This window comes from Dendroctonus ponderosae, unplaced genomic scaffold, assembly GCF_020466585.1.
Source record: "Dendroctonus ponderosae isolate FM_Combo_2020 unplaced genomic scaffold, Dpon_F_20191213v2 Dpon_F_20191213_1, whole genome shotgun sequence".
Classification (NCBI taxonomy): domain Eukaryota; kingdom Metazoa; phylum Arthropoda; class Insecta; order Coleoptera; family Curculionidae; genus Dendroctonus; species Dendroctonus ponderosae.
In genome coordinates, this window is record NW_026017110.1 from 20,810,380 (window position 1) to 20,827,029 (window position 16,650).

Below are 16,650 nucleotides of genomic sequence, written 5' to 3' on the forward strand. Positions count from 1 at the left end.
AAAGGGGACGAGTAATATCTTTGATATTGATTGTGCAACTAATTATAATTAAGCACGTTCCACTGTATCATGTTCCACGTTCATCGCAAAACGCGAGAAGGTCGACTTCGCATTTTGTTGCTAATAAATAGGCTAAGTTAAGATTTCCAAAGCAGTTGTTATTGTACCGAGGTATCTGAAATAAAAATTTTGAGAAACCCTTTTTCTAAAAGGCGTATTTTAACTCTGGTCTAGTTTTTATTAGGTTTAGCTGTTGATAAACCGAATTTGTTTACAAATTTACAGGTGAACGTACAAATTATACGCGTATTTTATTCTCCAATTTGAAGCGGGCTAAATTAGTAGTGAACTGGAAAAAAACATTACGTTGATGAATAAACGACAATGTATTAAAAACTGGTAATTTTTCGGGTTTCAGCTTATCAAGGACAACGTTTATAGTTCTAGTCTAGATATGCGGTGATACGCACTGTATGTCTTTATAAAACTTTTTCTTGAAGTAAGTTTGATGTTCGTCAGCAATTTTTTTTAGATTCTGTAAACTAGAACTAAAAGATCTCTGTGAAACTGAACCCACTGAAAAAAGCAGAATTAAAAAAATATATTTTTAAAAACATTATTTCAGCTCTTTGATGTACAATCTTTTCTTTAACTAAAACATAGATACCTACTGAAATACTACTATGGTACTACTACTAACACTGCTGTTTTTTGATGATGAGCTCAGAGGCCTTTCGAGTTTTTTTGCTTGTTATATGGATAACCCAACCAAGACTTTTGCTTTTATCTAAATTGTGATTCTTTTGAGCTGTTCAATAAAGTTTGTACTTAATTTTTTTTAAACTTATGATTTATTTGAGAAATGTTCACTTAGAACAAGAGCAATATTTCTTTGTACTTGGTCTTACAATTGCAGTTTTAAAAAATAAAGATAAACACGAAATGGATTAATTAACTAAATGTAAATTTGATAAAAATTTCTAAAAAGAAATGGAGGCGCCGGGCATCGATCCCGGTACCTCTCGCATGCTAAGCGAGCGCTCTGCCATCTGAGCTACGCCCCCTGTGATTTCACTGTCGGAAAATGGCGAAGTGTAGATGCAGGTAACATATGGTTAAAGCTCTGATCTACTTTTAATTTTTGGCAAGCCATTTTAAATGCCCAAAGGCAGGAAAGAATGCCAAATCTCTGTTCTATCGTTTATTCATTTCAGATTCTACTTCTGAAACTTATTTACATATCTTTCAAAAGAAATGGCATCGAACTGTTTGAAAAATAATCTAGATGCGATTCTTTTCCATGCCGTAAAATGTGCTAATGTACAATTAAATTTATTTTTTGCGCAATTTATTCGAGAAGTTTTTCGAAAGAATTAAAATTTTGTTATGATTTTAAAGTAATCGGTTTATTGACAAACTATTAGTATATTTAAACATGGCAATTATTAGATTGTGATTAACTTGTAGCAAAAAACTTTGCTCAAATAATCTTATCTCAGCTTAATGAACGTGCGTTGTTAATTGCAAGTAAATCGATTCTTGCTGTGCATTTGAGAATTGAAGCGTACCGCAACAGGATTACTGAATGCTGAAGTTATTCCAAAACTCGCACAAAACGATTCAGATCATTTTAAGTTTTCGATACACAGAGACAAGCACTAACACAATTATGGCACGTTATTTTACGATCTTGCGGCGATTTCCTTTGAACTGGAACTTTCAAGGGAGCTGATTCAACAATTCATAGTCGAAAAGTGCTATACCACACTATCTTTCTATCAAATTTGCACGTTTTAAAACTACTTTTATTCGAAATGTTTTACCAGTTCCAAACTTTAGAACAAGTAAACGATGCAATTTAACCGAATTTCTATGTTACGAATAAATTTGAGGATATTATTCGAAAAATATTCATATTACCTTATTACCATAAATGAACGTTTGCTTCATTTTGTGTTAGTTTTGTTCAGTTTCGTTTGCATAAGGCAGTTGTGCCTGCTGACAAGTGTTAGTTCAGATGTTACGAAAATCCATAAGCAAACGTTTTTGGATTTAGACAATCCTGCCTTGAGTTGTAGTTTTGTATCTTCAGCAACAGTCGACATAAGCCATCTATCTGGTTATCATTGTTGATGTATATCTTCTCTTATGATCTCTCTTGATGTATATCTGATTAGGAAAACTGGTAGACAAATGCATAGATGCAGATGCAGTTTTTAATTGAAATTAAGTGCTCACGTGTTCATCTTTATGCAAATAATGAAGTGAGAGCGAGAACATGCGCTTAAATCACCAAATAGGTTCACTGACAGGAACATAAAATATTGTTTTGAATTTCTTGTATTTATTTATCGTTTTTTTTATGAAAAATCGAAGACGTCACTTAGCGTAGGTGAATCACGACTGAAAATACAAATACGTTTAAAAAATTCGACCTCTATCAAAAAGTTCTAGAAAGCTTTAGAACAAATGTTCATTTGAGGAAAATATCTCATATTTATAGTTATTCTAATTCATTAGTCCACTAAGCTACGCTATTGTTCAAAACGAAGGGGCTTCCATGTGTTAAAATCATTCGTTATTCAAAACTACTTTATTCTGAGTACAAATTCATTAAGAAAGGGTAATTTAAAATGACAAATTTTATTACGTGGCCATAATAAAAATTAGCCTTGTCTAGCGCACTGTCAGTTTATTTTTGCAGTTGGTTTAATGAGATTGAATTACCGAGAGAGAGCAGACTCCCCGGAGTGTTTAATATTTAAGATAATAATCCTTTTTTCTTGTTAGAAAAGCTATCAGACAAATGCATGGTCGATTTGCGTCGCGGCGCGTACGGCCAACGAATTTTAAACGCGCAAGGGATCTTTTTGCTATTTCCATGACAATCGGTTGGCTTCTCCTCTTTTTAAATTTTTATTTCGCAATATATTTTGTCTTGAATTATGTACGAACCAGTAAGCATGCGGGGATTTCTGGAGTTGTTCATCGAATTGAGTCGTCGTTACGATACGTACTATACTTACTTTGGCAATTGGACTAATCATTGCTTTTTCGTTCTTAATAGAGTGGATAATCCTTGATAATGCCGATTTCACCGTTTCCTGATAGATTGCGGATTTCATACTACTTTCAATCAAAATATATCGCAATTATAAACTTCAAAAATAAATAGTTGTGCGAATCCGTGCAAGGAAAATAAGTCCCGTAAGCACATGATCAAAAGTCTACTGCGATATTCTTTGTATCAAAAGAAGACGATCTGACCTAACTTTTATTAACAAAAAATGTATGGCTCCTCTGCTATGGATAGTCAAAGTTTTTCAAAAAAATTATCTTTTTGAAATATCGGGAGAATGGTACGATGTGTTTTAGTCAAACTCGCTGTGAATTTGTTCTTAGGTATGTAAGACTCATTTGACGAAACAGTTGAGTTCAGCCGTTTTGGGCAAGTGGTAATTTCTTGAGTGTCGTGGTACAAAAACTTTTTATTTGGTGGGTGGAATCAACTAATTTTTTTTTTTGGTTGATGCACTAATCATTTATTCACAATTTTGTGCTCTATAGAATCTTGTAGCATTCATAGTTTTTGCGCAAAAAAACGCAAATATGTCTGTTTTCTTGCCACTTAACAATGTTAGACATTAAACATCAGAAAACGATGTCGGTTTAGCTTCAGCTTTGATACTAATGCCAAAAAAAATTGTACTAAAATTCCAAGATTTCGGATTACTCCAGTCATAAACGAAATATCGACACAAATGTTTTAAAATGAGGTTTGGTTATTCACGGTTTTCCAAACTTCCACCCAAACTGACCTTGTATATGTGTTTATTTTATTATGCATAATTAAAAATCATTTACCGTTTAATAAATGCTAATTTGGAATGAGCTAAAATCTACATTGAAATCTGGATATTAATTACCCAATGCAAAACTGAGTTTCTTCGCACATAACGAAGCATTGTAATTTAAATATAAATTTGGGGATCAAAATTTAATTAATGGGATTCCAAAACCAATTAGTTAGTTATGTTACCTGGAGGAATCTAGTTCTAACTACAATAAACTTATTTGAATCCACCCAACTGGTCACGTTATTAGACCAATTTGGATCAGCAGTTATGCGAATGATTTGCTTAATAAGGTAATATGCCAGTTTGAATTGTAATCTAATCAATTAAGCACATTAATTCCATTACTTTACTCGTTCATTCCTAGTGTAATACATATTGATTTTTCTGATGATATTACACTACACGCAGTATTATCAGTTGTTTTAGCTTTTTTGGCCATTCAACTTTTTGATTCTGGTACCTTTTCCTGTGATAAAACTTTGTTCATGTTCTATGCGTTAATGGTATTCTCAAAGGACCTTTTCTGAGTTCCTGGTTAATGTGTACCAATTTCAACGTTCGATAAGATGCAAATCAGTGTCGGGTAGTAACTTCCCAAATAAAGTTAGCTTGTAACTGTGAAGCGACGGAATACGGCATTTCCAAATTCGCGGGTGGTTTAAGGTGGACATGTGTTAGTGCATTAACTTGTAAGCATTTTAACACATGTCTAGCGTGATGTCTTTTCTTTAACTGCAACTTTAAAATTGGAGTCCTACATCGATCCAAGTAGTATTTTTATTTTCCGTTTTAGATGAGAAAAGATTCGGCAGATAGTCACATGAATGTCGGCACATATGTCGTGAACAAGAAAAATAATAACGTCCAAATGTTATTTGCGATTCCAGATTTAGCACGAACGGTTTCGCAGTTGCAATTTGCAAAGCTGTTTTTCTTTTTTATTTTGGTGTATTTTACTTATTCTTCGTTTATTTGTATAGCCAATTAGTAAATGTGTATTCTGATTTAATAATATAATGGATGAGCACTAATTTGGAGATGTAAATCGATAATTTAAGATTTTGATAAATCAGGAGCAAAAAGTCACACAAAAATTGCTGATGTAACTTTGAAGAGTTAGAGAAATGGAAACGGTCAACTTCAGATAGTCTCATATAATAGCTTCTTGGTTTCCCAAAAACCTTCGTTTATAAGCGTCAATGAATACCCATCTTCTATGAAAAACTTGACCATAAATGACTTTTGCCGTTTGAATTCAAAATTTTGTAAATTCATCAACTTATCAAAATGAACATTTCCATAATATTTCTCTTACATTGCCATAAGTACTCTCTCATCTTCAGTCAGTGTTTTCATCGATCGTCATCTCATTTATCCATGTTTTTGCTATTTTCGCAACATTAGTTTCCAACTAATTCTGCACAGGTACCATACCAGCGGCTAATGAATGGGGGACGAACAAACATATTTTTTTTCAAACGACCAAAAACGAACCACCAGCTTAATTTGCTAAATTCTGCATGGCTGTTGGGAATTATTTGCTTTATTTTGGAACAGGGCTTTGTCACACAGCGGCAGCGTAATTAGAAATTCGTTTCCCCGTTATTTAGCAAACTTGCCTCAAAAGTTCTAACAGTGTTTGTAAAGGACAGCAACTTTTCAGTCGTTATTATTACGGCATGTATTTGATAATGTACTTTTATTGGTCGAAAACCGGTTAGCTCGAAACTTTAGGGAATAATTCGTTTTCGCGGATCAAAATGATATACATATCTGAAATGGCGCTTTAAGTACTTCGCAACTTGTAACGTTACCAGTAGAGGGAAAACTACAAGTTTAACAGACGTTTAGAAGATTCATATGAAGCCAATCTATATTTAGATGAAGAGCGTATTTGAAATTGGCGTATGGAAAATTGCCGAGTTCCAGATATTAAAGGAATTTTATGTTTATGCATACAGCACATAAAATAATTAAGGAAACAAATTGTTTACTCAAAGCTATGAAAACAAATTAAATAATAATAATGTCATAACTAGTAAATTTCTAAATGTTAGATAGCTTGTTATCATGAGTTGATCCAATTTTGGATTGACTGGTTTTGCAGTGCACGGCAAGTTTATCTTGTATTTTATTGTAAATTGGACATATTTATTAGCAGCATAACTTTAAAATGATTCATTTAGTTAATAGCAAGTATTTAATAGAAATAATGGTATAAGGAAACATGGCCAGTAGCAGACCATATGTAACGAATAAAACCCGTAATAGATGCGAGGCATTTAAGTAACGCTCGGAATTGATAGAATGGCAGTCATTTTTCTCGACGCTTTTTTGAAGATAAATCTATGTTGGCGGTGCAGTTATTGCAGTAGCAAAAAGTAATCTTGTATCACGATCGCAGTGGTCATAAATAATATTATACAACGTTGATTGATATTTCTTTTTTGGCAGTTAATCTGTAAATTATTCATAATGGGAATGGAAGCAAAGTTCTTACAGATGTATTTTCAGCCGACAAATCCGAATCATCTTGACAAAATCAGCAGATGAAGGAAGGTTCATTAACAATAACGATAATAAAAACCGCCTTTATATAGGAATTTTGTTTATTACATGAAATTAATTAATGTCATCAAGGAAATATTGTCTTATCCTGAGATATGTACTTTAAATCAATAATAGTATAGCGTGGCAAATCCATCAATAATTTGACCCACATTTTGGGTTCTTTGTTTTTAAATCAAAATGTTGCGTTGCAACTTCCACAAAGCCATTTTTATTTATTTATTCTGAAGACCATTTGCAAAATTTCTCTCTCAATGTCTCAGACTGGTTGATTTCCATTCTAATATGCTTGTTGGTAAAACTTATTCAATCATTTTTTTTTCTTTGAAAATATCTTACTAAACTTCATACCCTCAATATGACAACTATTTAATATAATCAATACGCAATTATTTCCCATTGGGCGCTTAATAATCGGAAAACCGATATATTGGTATATCAATCCTAACATTACTTATACGTAAGTATACGTTCTGAAAGATTTTTTAAACCAATTTCTATTATGTTTGTTAAATGCCCACCATATTTCAAAAAGTTTTTTTAGATTTGCATTTATTGAAATATATTATAATAAGTAATTTAACAAACATTTACTTTTTTAAATACATTTTCCCTCATGAGTAAAGTCACCAGATAAGGTTGATTTTGTTATGAATGATGTTATATACCTTACTTGTTCAGGGAATTCTTGTTGACTTATCGAAATCTTTAGCGATTCAACTTATTTTCTGGCACAAGCATTTTTCTAATTGCAGCTTTTGTCTCCGGATATTTTTTAATTGTTAGCATAGTCCATTACTCAACATTTCTGGTTTTCAGTCGATTATTATGATATACTTTTTGCGTTTACCATGTTAGTTTTATATAATAAACAGCTGCAAGTTTGCTGTTCTAAAATAATTCTTAATTGTTTTCTTTTTCTTCTGAATTTGTTTTTGTCACATATATCGCACCGAATTCTTTATAGATGTGAAAATAAGTAAACATTTAAGCAGTCGGCTTTCTAATATGCGAATACCAGAAAAAATCCTGGCGCCCAACACTTTGTCTAATGCGTTTTTATAGCACCCAACAGTCAACATGTCCAGATCGCAACGATTCATGAATTTTGCAGGAAATTTCCCACTTGACACCTATTTCCGTATTCCGAAAAAGCTTTTTTACATTTGTAACGCTTTCCAAATAAGTGCCTTTCCAACAAAACACGGAATTTTAATCAATTTAGATGTCCTAAAATAATCCTAATGCCAAAGTTCGAAATATTTTAAACATAACTTCATATGTAACCGGAACTCTATTGTAATTATTACAATAACCACAAATTAATCGGTCACCACAGAAATCAATCATACAATGTAAGCTAGTGCACGCGATCTAATTTTTTCATTGTCATTATTACCTACTTTCACCCTATACATTACCTTATTATTTGTTCACTATTCTACATCCCGTATATTTGCTTTCCTTGGTTCAATTGTATGAAATTATAGGTATGAATACAGACATTTTCTAGTGAAAATTACATTTTTAAGTAAGTTGATTTTTATGGAAAACCATAAATTTCTGCAAGACTAGAGATGGATAATTAGAATTTATTCGATAAGTATTGCTGCCAAGCGTACTATTTAATATGACTGTTTTATTTAAAATGTTTGTTTTTTAAAAACATACCTCGATCTAACTTTCATTATGTAAATATGTAAATGAGTTCCTGCGATCTGACCAGTGAGCTACACACAATAGGAAGAGGCACACGTTTGCTTAAGCTTAAATTCAAGCAAATTCATTTTTCCGATCTAAACCGTCAATTATAATCGTGATAAAAGCATCGAGTAGCAATATCGAATATCTCGAACCTACTAAAGTTTTACTGGCCAGATCGGGTGTATCTGCCAGAAAAAGTTTCGCCTGCTTCAAACCAACTTATCAGAATACGGGAAAATCTAATATTCTGAGCAAATTGTACAGTTTCAAATTACGAATTAATTTATAGGCATATCAATTGTCGCTTGTTAACTAGACGATTTAGTTAGAATAAGATAAGGCGATGTCAAAAATCCAGATGGTCATTTGCTTTTCCTTTGTTAGAGAACGGAAATTTCATTGTAATCGGTTTTATGTGGCGCTTTAGAGTTTTATACATGATCATTATAAAATGTATCTGATGAAATGCACACTATTGTGAAGAAAGTTTGCTCAAGGTAACTTAAGCGTGCATCAATTCTACCAGAAATTATTGAGGTAAAATAATTAAAAATAAATTATTCCAGAAATTAGGTACTGAAACTACAAATTGATAACTTTAGTCAGTTTAGAAAATGTCATTGCTTCAGAATAATGTTTGTTATATTCCCAAAGTAATGCTTTTAAGGCAAAGCTATTTTTTTCGGTGAAATTTTCCAAAGTTCTTTCAAAGGTTTTATCAACTACTAGTAAATTTACTCTAAGGGTCCAGTTTATGGAAAATATTGAACTAACCTCTTAACTGAAAAGATTTATTTTCTATATTTATTTGGGTGGTCTTAAATGTTTATTGTTAGTGTGGGAATTAACATTCAACAATTCAGTTACGATACCATTCAACCGGGAATTATATTTGAACCTAATAACTTCCGTGGCTGACGGCAATTTTGAATCCATACCAATTGTAACTAAACCAACTTTTCAGTTCATTAGACATTTATTGGTATTGCCTGAAGGATTCATAAAATGTCGGGACGATCATTTCTGCGAAAATTAAGTGATTGTATGAAATCTTAGAAGTGCCTTCTTTTTAACTTGTTCGAATTGTGTAAAAGAGCTTGTAATTTACTAAGGTAGACAGACATTTCACGCTGAAATAAACAAATCACTGCAACATGCTCCAGTCAATTTCCAGATATTTCTCTCCAATCGAGTTATTAATCCAGTAAATGTCTCATAAAATTTTCTCCCGGAGTACCTCACACACATGCATCAACATAATGCCTTCTTGTTATACTTGAGTTATTTCACGATTTCGAGGGTGCTGAAAATTAATGGTGCGAAATGCCCTTTATTAAATTGCACTGCAAAGCCGGGTGGGGCGTGAACGCACAGTCCACTGAAAATGACTTACACAATCCATAATAACATCCGGAAAATGTACTGTGCATAAATGTTGAAGTGCATGTTGTAACTCGACTACCTTACTCTTACAGCTTCAGAATACTTGTCCAGTAGATAGAGTATGTCGTAACATAATACTAGAAGGTTCTTGGTAATGGTACATTATCTACTCAAACAGGTGAAAGTGTCATATGCGATGGGTACAGGGAAGTGTGTAGTAAATGTATTTGATCTCGAGTATTACAGATATTAAATTCCGTATAGCGTTCCTTTGGGCTAACTCAAATATTAGCGCAGTATCGCAAAGGGCGAGAGATATAAGCAGGAAATTGCCCTTAAAACATATAATAAGTAGAATCTGCGTTTTCCATGTCTAGGGCATCTCAAGTCGAACGGCTGCAAATCGTATCCAAAAATGAGTTGATGATCAACTATTACACATGCACAAATGACAATGATTTTGATATTTAAAATTTGAATGAAACATGCCAAGAGCTCTTGAGATATAAGAATCTGCTAATGCGATTTTATTAAACCATTATTTTGAATGATTTTAGCTGCTGCCACTTCCCACTAATGTCGCGAAACTAAATTTATTGCAAGAAAAGTTTCTTGGACGTGTTATTTCGAGAAATGGTAATGTCGCCTGTATTATATAGCAGGTCTAAGTTGGTAACCATTGCCGAAACAGAACATTTGCGACACACCCACCATTGAAAATATGGCCGAGATATGTGGGAATAAAGTCGTCGAGAGTTACAAACTCCTGATTGCGTTTAACGAGAATAAGTTGGAGAGAACAAGTTTGCGTCCTAAATCTAAACACATTGGAAAGCGTGCGTTGATATTTGGAAGAATTAAGTTAGACTACTTAATTAGAATTTAAGTTAGACTACGTATGGTGCTGTGGATTGTTTTAATTACCTTATATGTTGACGGAGACCTTAGCTTTCTTCGCAATGCAGTCTCAATTATGTACTTTTTGTTTTAATAGCCTGATTGTGGAATTTATCCTAGATAAACAATTGCGCTTGGCCACTTTTCAATAATTGTTTCCGTACTAAATTTTCCGGCAAAGTTAGCAAGCCATTAATAATTTAGCCATTAACCTGCTACTGTCAGGGTTCTGTTTGCTGTAACGATGAGATAAAGTCTATCCCACTTCAAAACGTTGTCATTTTCATTATAAATGAGCTTCTCAATAAATTATTGACGCATTCTGTTTCATGATATGCGACACTAGCTCAAAAACATAACACTACAATGGTTTTTTTCGTTGGGTAGGATAGAGATGTAATGTAGTTCCCCATAATTCATCAATAGACATTTGTCTAGTAGTTCATTGTTGATATCTGATCATCCCAGTTTTAATGTAGTTGACAATATATTCAAAGTTTCGTTTATAGCAGTAAATATTTCGTATTAAATTTCGTTTATAGCAGCAAAAGTCAACGTAGAATGTTTATGTGAGTATCTGGAAACGCTATCCTGACCTCATCCCGTGGGCGTCGTAACCAGTTAATTTCATCATAATTTCATTTTTACTGTTTGACTTTTCGTGGGTTTTTCTAGTTTCGTAATTCAAGCTCTTCACAATTTTATTTAAGTGTTAGAAAATATTTTCATTTTTCAAAGACAATATGTTCAACATTTCAAAAGGTATTGTTCACAAACTTTGAGCTCCTGATTAATACTTAAAGCGCCCATGTTAGGGTCGCCGTTGTTGCAAAAAAAGATACAAGAAAACCTATGCTGCTCCTCTGCTCGCTCGTGTTTATCGAAAAATCTAAATACATATTTCTTGATTGATTCCTGTGACTTCAACATTCTACCACGGACAGTATTCAATGGTCAGTGTACACTTGTAATAAAACTATTGGACCCATCATTTAAAAAAAAATCGGACAAATTGCTCCTTATTTCTTGTGCTCGTCTATCCTCGAATCTCCTATACGATCTACACATTCGTAACTTACACACTTCATATAAAAAAAATGTCTTCAAAAAAGGTCTTGGAGGCGCCGGGCATCGATCCCGGTACCTCTCGCATGCTAAGCGAGCGCTCTACCATCTGAGCTACGCCCCCTGTTTGCACTTTAGAAAAACACTCAATTAAAACATCTAGACGTCTTAAAATAACTGACCGCATTAAATTAACATAACAAATTCACCTTCACTTTTCGAATCGCGCTAATTATAATTTCAATCAATCAACGGAATTTTGCAGGGGCGTGTATTTTGTAAAAGGTAAATGAACTGGTAAACATTGGTAATGTGATCAGTACTAACTATTATTTATTTATTTATTTAAGGTCTCCTTCACAGCTGTAAACAACCACTTACAGAGTGAGACCATTTTACAACACTATTGGCATATTGGCAATTTGATGAGTATGTACATATTAGCTTTCGTTCTTATTTGGTATTATTGTGGCAGTAATCATTTACATAAAAGTGGAAATAAAATAGAGAAATGAACCATCCGCGATGTGATTCTACAAAAGCGCGGAAATGAATTTGAACATTATCTAGGTATTCCAAATTTTTCTATTTTTTCTATAGACATATTCTACTCTATTTTTTTGTCGTTTGGTTGGTCATTTATCAGTGTCGGAAAAATTTGAAAGATCCGGATGTTATTACGATACGGGTACCTACTTTCTGAACTTTTTCAATTATGTATTTTCAATGTTTTAGTTTTATTAGTTTCTTTATTAATAAACAAATGTTTTAGGCAATGATATTGATACGAATCTACCCTGATGACCGTATTTAAATCTCACGGTCTCAATGTTCAATAAGTCGCATGTTAGATTCTAACCGTTTCTGAACTTATGCGTGTTAAGTTGGAGATTTCTGTCATTTTTTCCATATTTATTTGAAAATCCTAAATAATCCAGAATAAAATTGCAATGATACGGCTGATACATAGTCTTAAATTATGGATCTTTAATTTATAAGATCTCCGGTCTACCAAGCGTTAAATAATAATGTAGGTTGTGTATAGGACATAGTTGTGGATAAAGCTATGTAATTGCTTTGTCGGTTACTTTTTAATGAAAATACTGTAAGAAATATAATGACAAAGACACGTTCAATTTACGTAAAGCAAATGAACGGTAAAGAAAAGTGATTCTTCATGATCATCGCTGTTGATCGAAAAATGGCAATTTTTGAGTCATTCGAATAAAAACCACTATTATCTGCTGTTGCTTTTGAATATGGAACTGACTCCAATTATCTTTAGATGTGTAACTTATTTCCTACAATTAATGAGAAAAACGCATTTGTCGTTTAAATGTATCCACTTTATTCAATTCAATTAGTCTGTTTGTGGCATGGCATGACCTATTGGCTTCCATAATAATTGAATTGAAAAGCGGCTTCAATACAATTCAAATAGCGTGACTTCTGGAAATTTGCTCCCAAATCTTGTCATAATTTGCATTGTATACATGAAGGAAAGTATTTCACATTATCGCGTTTGGTGTTTTCAGTTGCCTGTAGCAAATGTGAAATTTCGAGCTAATGCTTTGCTGAAAAACGATCAGCCACATGTTCGGTTATTCGCCAAGAGATTAATGAAAACCATGATTAAGCAATATGCCTCTGTTCAGTTGCATGCATATGGATCCTAAGAGATTTGGGCGTAGAAACATTATTTCCATATAATTGTTTCCAGTTTTCAGTTTTCCCATCTGCGAGAGCGTTGATATTAATATTTACGCCAATATTTCATCAAAATATTGGTGAATTAATAGCCGTTCAATTATATCAACCCGTTTTTTGTTTAGTGTTTAAATACTTAAATCTTTATTTTTTAAACTAAAAAATTGCAATGTATCCTAAATTATAATTTTTTTAAAAACGTTAGTGCAGTGTCGTCTTTTGACCTCAAAGTTATTTATTTAGCGAGATAACAACAAACGATATGAATAATATTAGTCCATCAAAAATATGCAGCTCGTGGAAAAGCAGTTTCGTATTAAATTGTACGACTAATAATTAGCATTTCCTATGTTTTATTAATTTTGCAAATGTCGGTTAACCCACAATTTACCTCGATTCTTTGTTAGATTGGCGTAAAGACTGAAAAATGCACCACCCATATTGAATTAATTTTTTTCCTGCGCATATTAAAAATGATGGCTGAAATACAATTCATGCCTCGTTATGTGCATTAAATTCAGCTGGAGAGCTCAATTTTTCGTATACATGACTGAACTCATGCGAAATTGCCGTATTTGTCTGTCCTGTGGGCGTATGTTCCATGTAAAAAATTACAATACATTTTAATGTTAGGACCCATTTCACCTGATGCATATTGACCGTTCCTATTGCTGCATAACAGTATAGGAGGGGTGTTTGCGAGATTGGTTGAAAGTCGTCCCAATCCTATTCAAAGGATTACTGATCAGGGCATTCGGCTGGCCAATGTGAGAAAGTTTTGAGTAAATTTCGAAGTTGTTTCAAACGCTCTGGGGTGACACAACTGTTAACCATGGAATATTTTCCATTGTGCATGTGTCGATTTCTTATATAAATCATTTTTCAAAATGTTTGTATAGTTTTAATTAAAGGTAGAGGACGAAAATAAAATGAAACCGTAAGTATAGTACGATTTAAATAAGATGTTGTATTGTCGAAAAAATGGCCAATTTACTTGTAAACCCTGTAATAATGTTCTCGAACTATAGTATGGCTGCTTTGCGCAAATTAATATGAATCTTGCCAATATATTAAAACGTTTTTTTTTTATTCGATGTCCATGTGAATGTTGCATGCACCGATGTTCTAACCGTTAATTGCCCTTAATTATATGGATATATATTTAAACCCATGTTTATTAATTGCTCATACTTCATCGCGTGCGCTTGTTGGTTATTCCCTTAATGTAAATACTTGCTGCTTGTAAGGACATGCATTATAAAATATTCTGGAAAATGTTTTACTTTATAGCTGGTGTAAATTATCCTGATAGTTTCAACGGTACGGATTTGTACGATTTTTCAAAGTTGAAACGTTTCATCTATCTAACTATCTGAAATGTAATTTAATGTTAATTTCGAAAGTTCAACTAACTTCGACTGTGACAAATTAGCTCCCTTCAGACTACGCATTCTCGAGTTAACGAAATTTCTAACTCAATTTTTATATGCTTTCAATGGCGATATTGCTTCCAAACTTTGTTTAGTCGTCCTTGTAATTAACTGGGTTCAGAATATCTCCGATACGACAAATGATAAGTATCACTAAACTAAGATAGTTCTACTATTCAGTCGGTCAAGTGTGATGATGTCAAGGGCTTACCAGCTTGGTAAACCCTTTGCAATTACAGACTTTAATATTCATATCGGAAAGGGTCAAGTGACCAGATTAGGAACATTTACTTAGGATCTCTATTTGAATATTTCTGAAGTATGAAATATTCTGCTATGCATTGTTACTTTGCGGTTGCCCTTCTTAGTGGCTTCCTCTGATCTGAGAAAACGGTAACATCTTGTTGTCTGAAAGGGATCTGTAATCCGTGCCTTATCTGTAAGTTCAAAGGCGCTCCTTTACTCAAATAAGGATTCGCCAGAATGCGAAAAGTGCCACTTTATTTCTTGACACAATGTTTAGTTGAGTGGCGAAAGTATTCCCGAAAGTCTTATGAGCGAGCATAAAATTGGAGTCTTTTATAAGTTTGCGAGTTGTGCGTGTCTTGAAATTTTTGAAATGTTTTAACAATTTTCTTTATCGTTTCATTATGGCTGGTAGATATTAATTTTATTATTGTTTATTTTTTGGTTGCGCTGGTATTTAAGAGTACATTCAAGTTTATTTAAACTCAAGCTTAAGTGAGAGCGTCGAGATGAAAAATCCGAGCTACTGGGTAAAAAAAATAAATTTGGTGGAGCTAAGCAGGTAGTTAATAGCATGCTATCAATATGAAATAACCAGCCAACATTGTAAAGTCGGTATCAATTCAAATATCGGAATAAAACTAAACTTTTGAAACCAACTGGATGCAAGCAATAAAATAACATCGAAGGGGATACGATATTTTCGTTTTGAATATCCATAGCACATATGAACGTGATAAACACTCCTAAATTGGTTCATTTCGAACTGTGGGTCCAATTGGTTCTCTAGGGTGAAGAGTGATATCTTTGCAATATCATGTTTATATTTATACTTTAAGTTTGTTTTGTTAAATTGTAGCCCATACTTGTAATACAAATATTTGGTTTTATTCCAATAACCAGTTGGCTTTCAAGCAATTTTTGTTTCATTCAATCAAGAGTTCAAAATACTAACTTATTTAAAAACGCAATTACACTAAAAACGACGTTCTAAATGCTACGCCCGAATACATAAGAAGTGCAGAGGCTAGTTCATTTGCGCTTTTAAAGCTATTAAATGCATAGCTAGCAGATTTGCAGGTGCTGCTTATATAATTATCCGAGAATGTGAATTTTACAGGGTATGCCCATGTTTGTTTGAATTAGGGGAGTAACCCATTTCTGGCTAGCAAGAGGAATAACACGATTAACTTGCATATTACTTATTTATACATAATAAATTCAGGGATATTACCATATAGGGTGCAAAACGTGTCATTCTCTGTAAAATGAGAGTTTTTCCAAGTGGCCCCTTCACTAAAATGAAGAGTTAAAAAAACTAAAACTCTTCATTTTAGTTGTAGATGGCAAAGAAAGGGAAATTAAATAAAAATTGAGTCAACGGGTCCTTGTGAAAAAATCAAACACACGTGCAAACGAATTCTTTACTTTTTTAATTTGAAATGAGGATTTGGTGTGTTTATTCGCGAATGCCTGTATGGCCTCACAAACGTCTCTAATTTTTTAACATATTTTAAGCAAAGTTCTTTGAATTATCAAAAAAAGTAATGCAGCTTACACGATTTTAAGTGAAATTCAATTGTTAATTAAGTTAAGTTGTTTTGAATTATAATGTAAATACCCACATTTTTGTAATTGACTTAATTTCATACCATTATTCGAACCGAAGTTAATGAAAGCTTCTGCTATCTTACCGTTGCATTTCCCCTGAACTAATCGCGTATCCGCAAATTCGTGAAAGGAAATTCAAAGTAAGTCACAGTTTGACAAATTATTGTTATTATTGACAAGGG

At 33.1% G+C, this 16,650-nt stretch overlaps 1 protein-coding gene and 2 non-coding genes across 9 annotated transcripts in view; 1 reads left to right on the plus strand and 2 right to left on the minus strand.

Moving 5' to 3' along the window:
* The window catches only part of LOC109546396 (liprin-alpha-1), a 112,780-nt gene that overhangs the window by 57,190 nt on the left and 38,940 nt on the right, over positions 1–16,650 (plus strand). The window lies entirely within an intron of this gene.
* On the minus strand, positions 992–1,064 carry Trnaa-agc. Its single transcript has one exon. It is a non-coding gene; the product is annotated as a tRNA-Ala (tRNA).
* Positions 11,526–11,598, minus strand: Trnaa-agc. Its single transcript has one exon. It is a non-coding gene; the product is annotated as a tRNA-Ala (tRNA).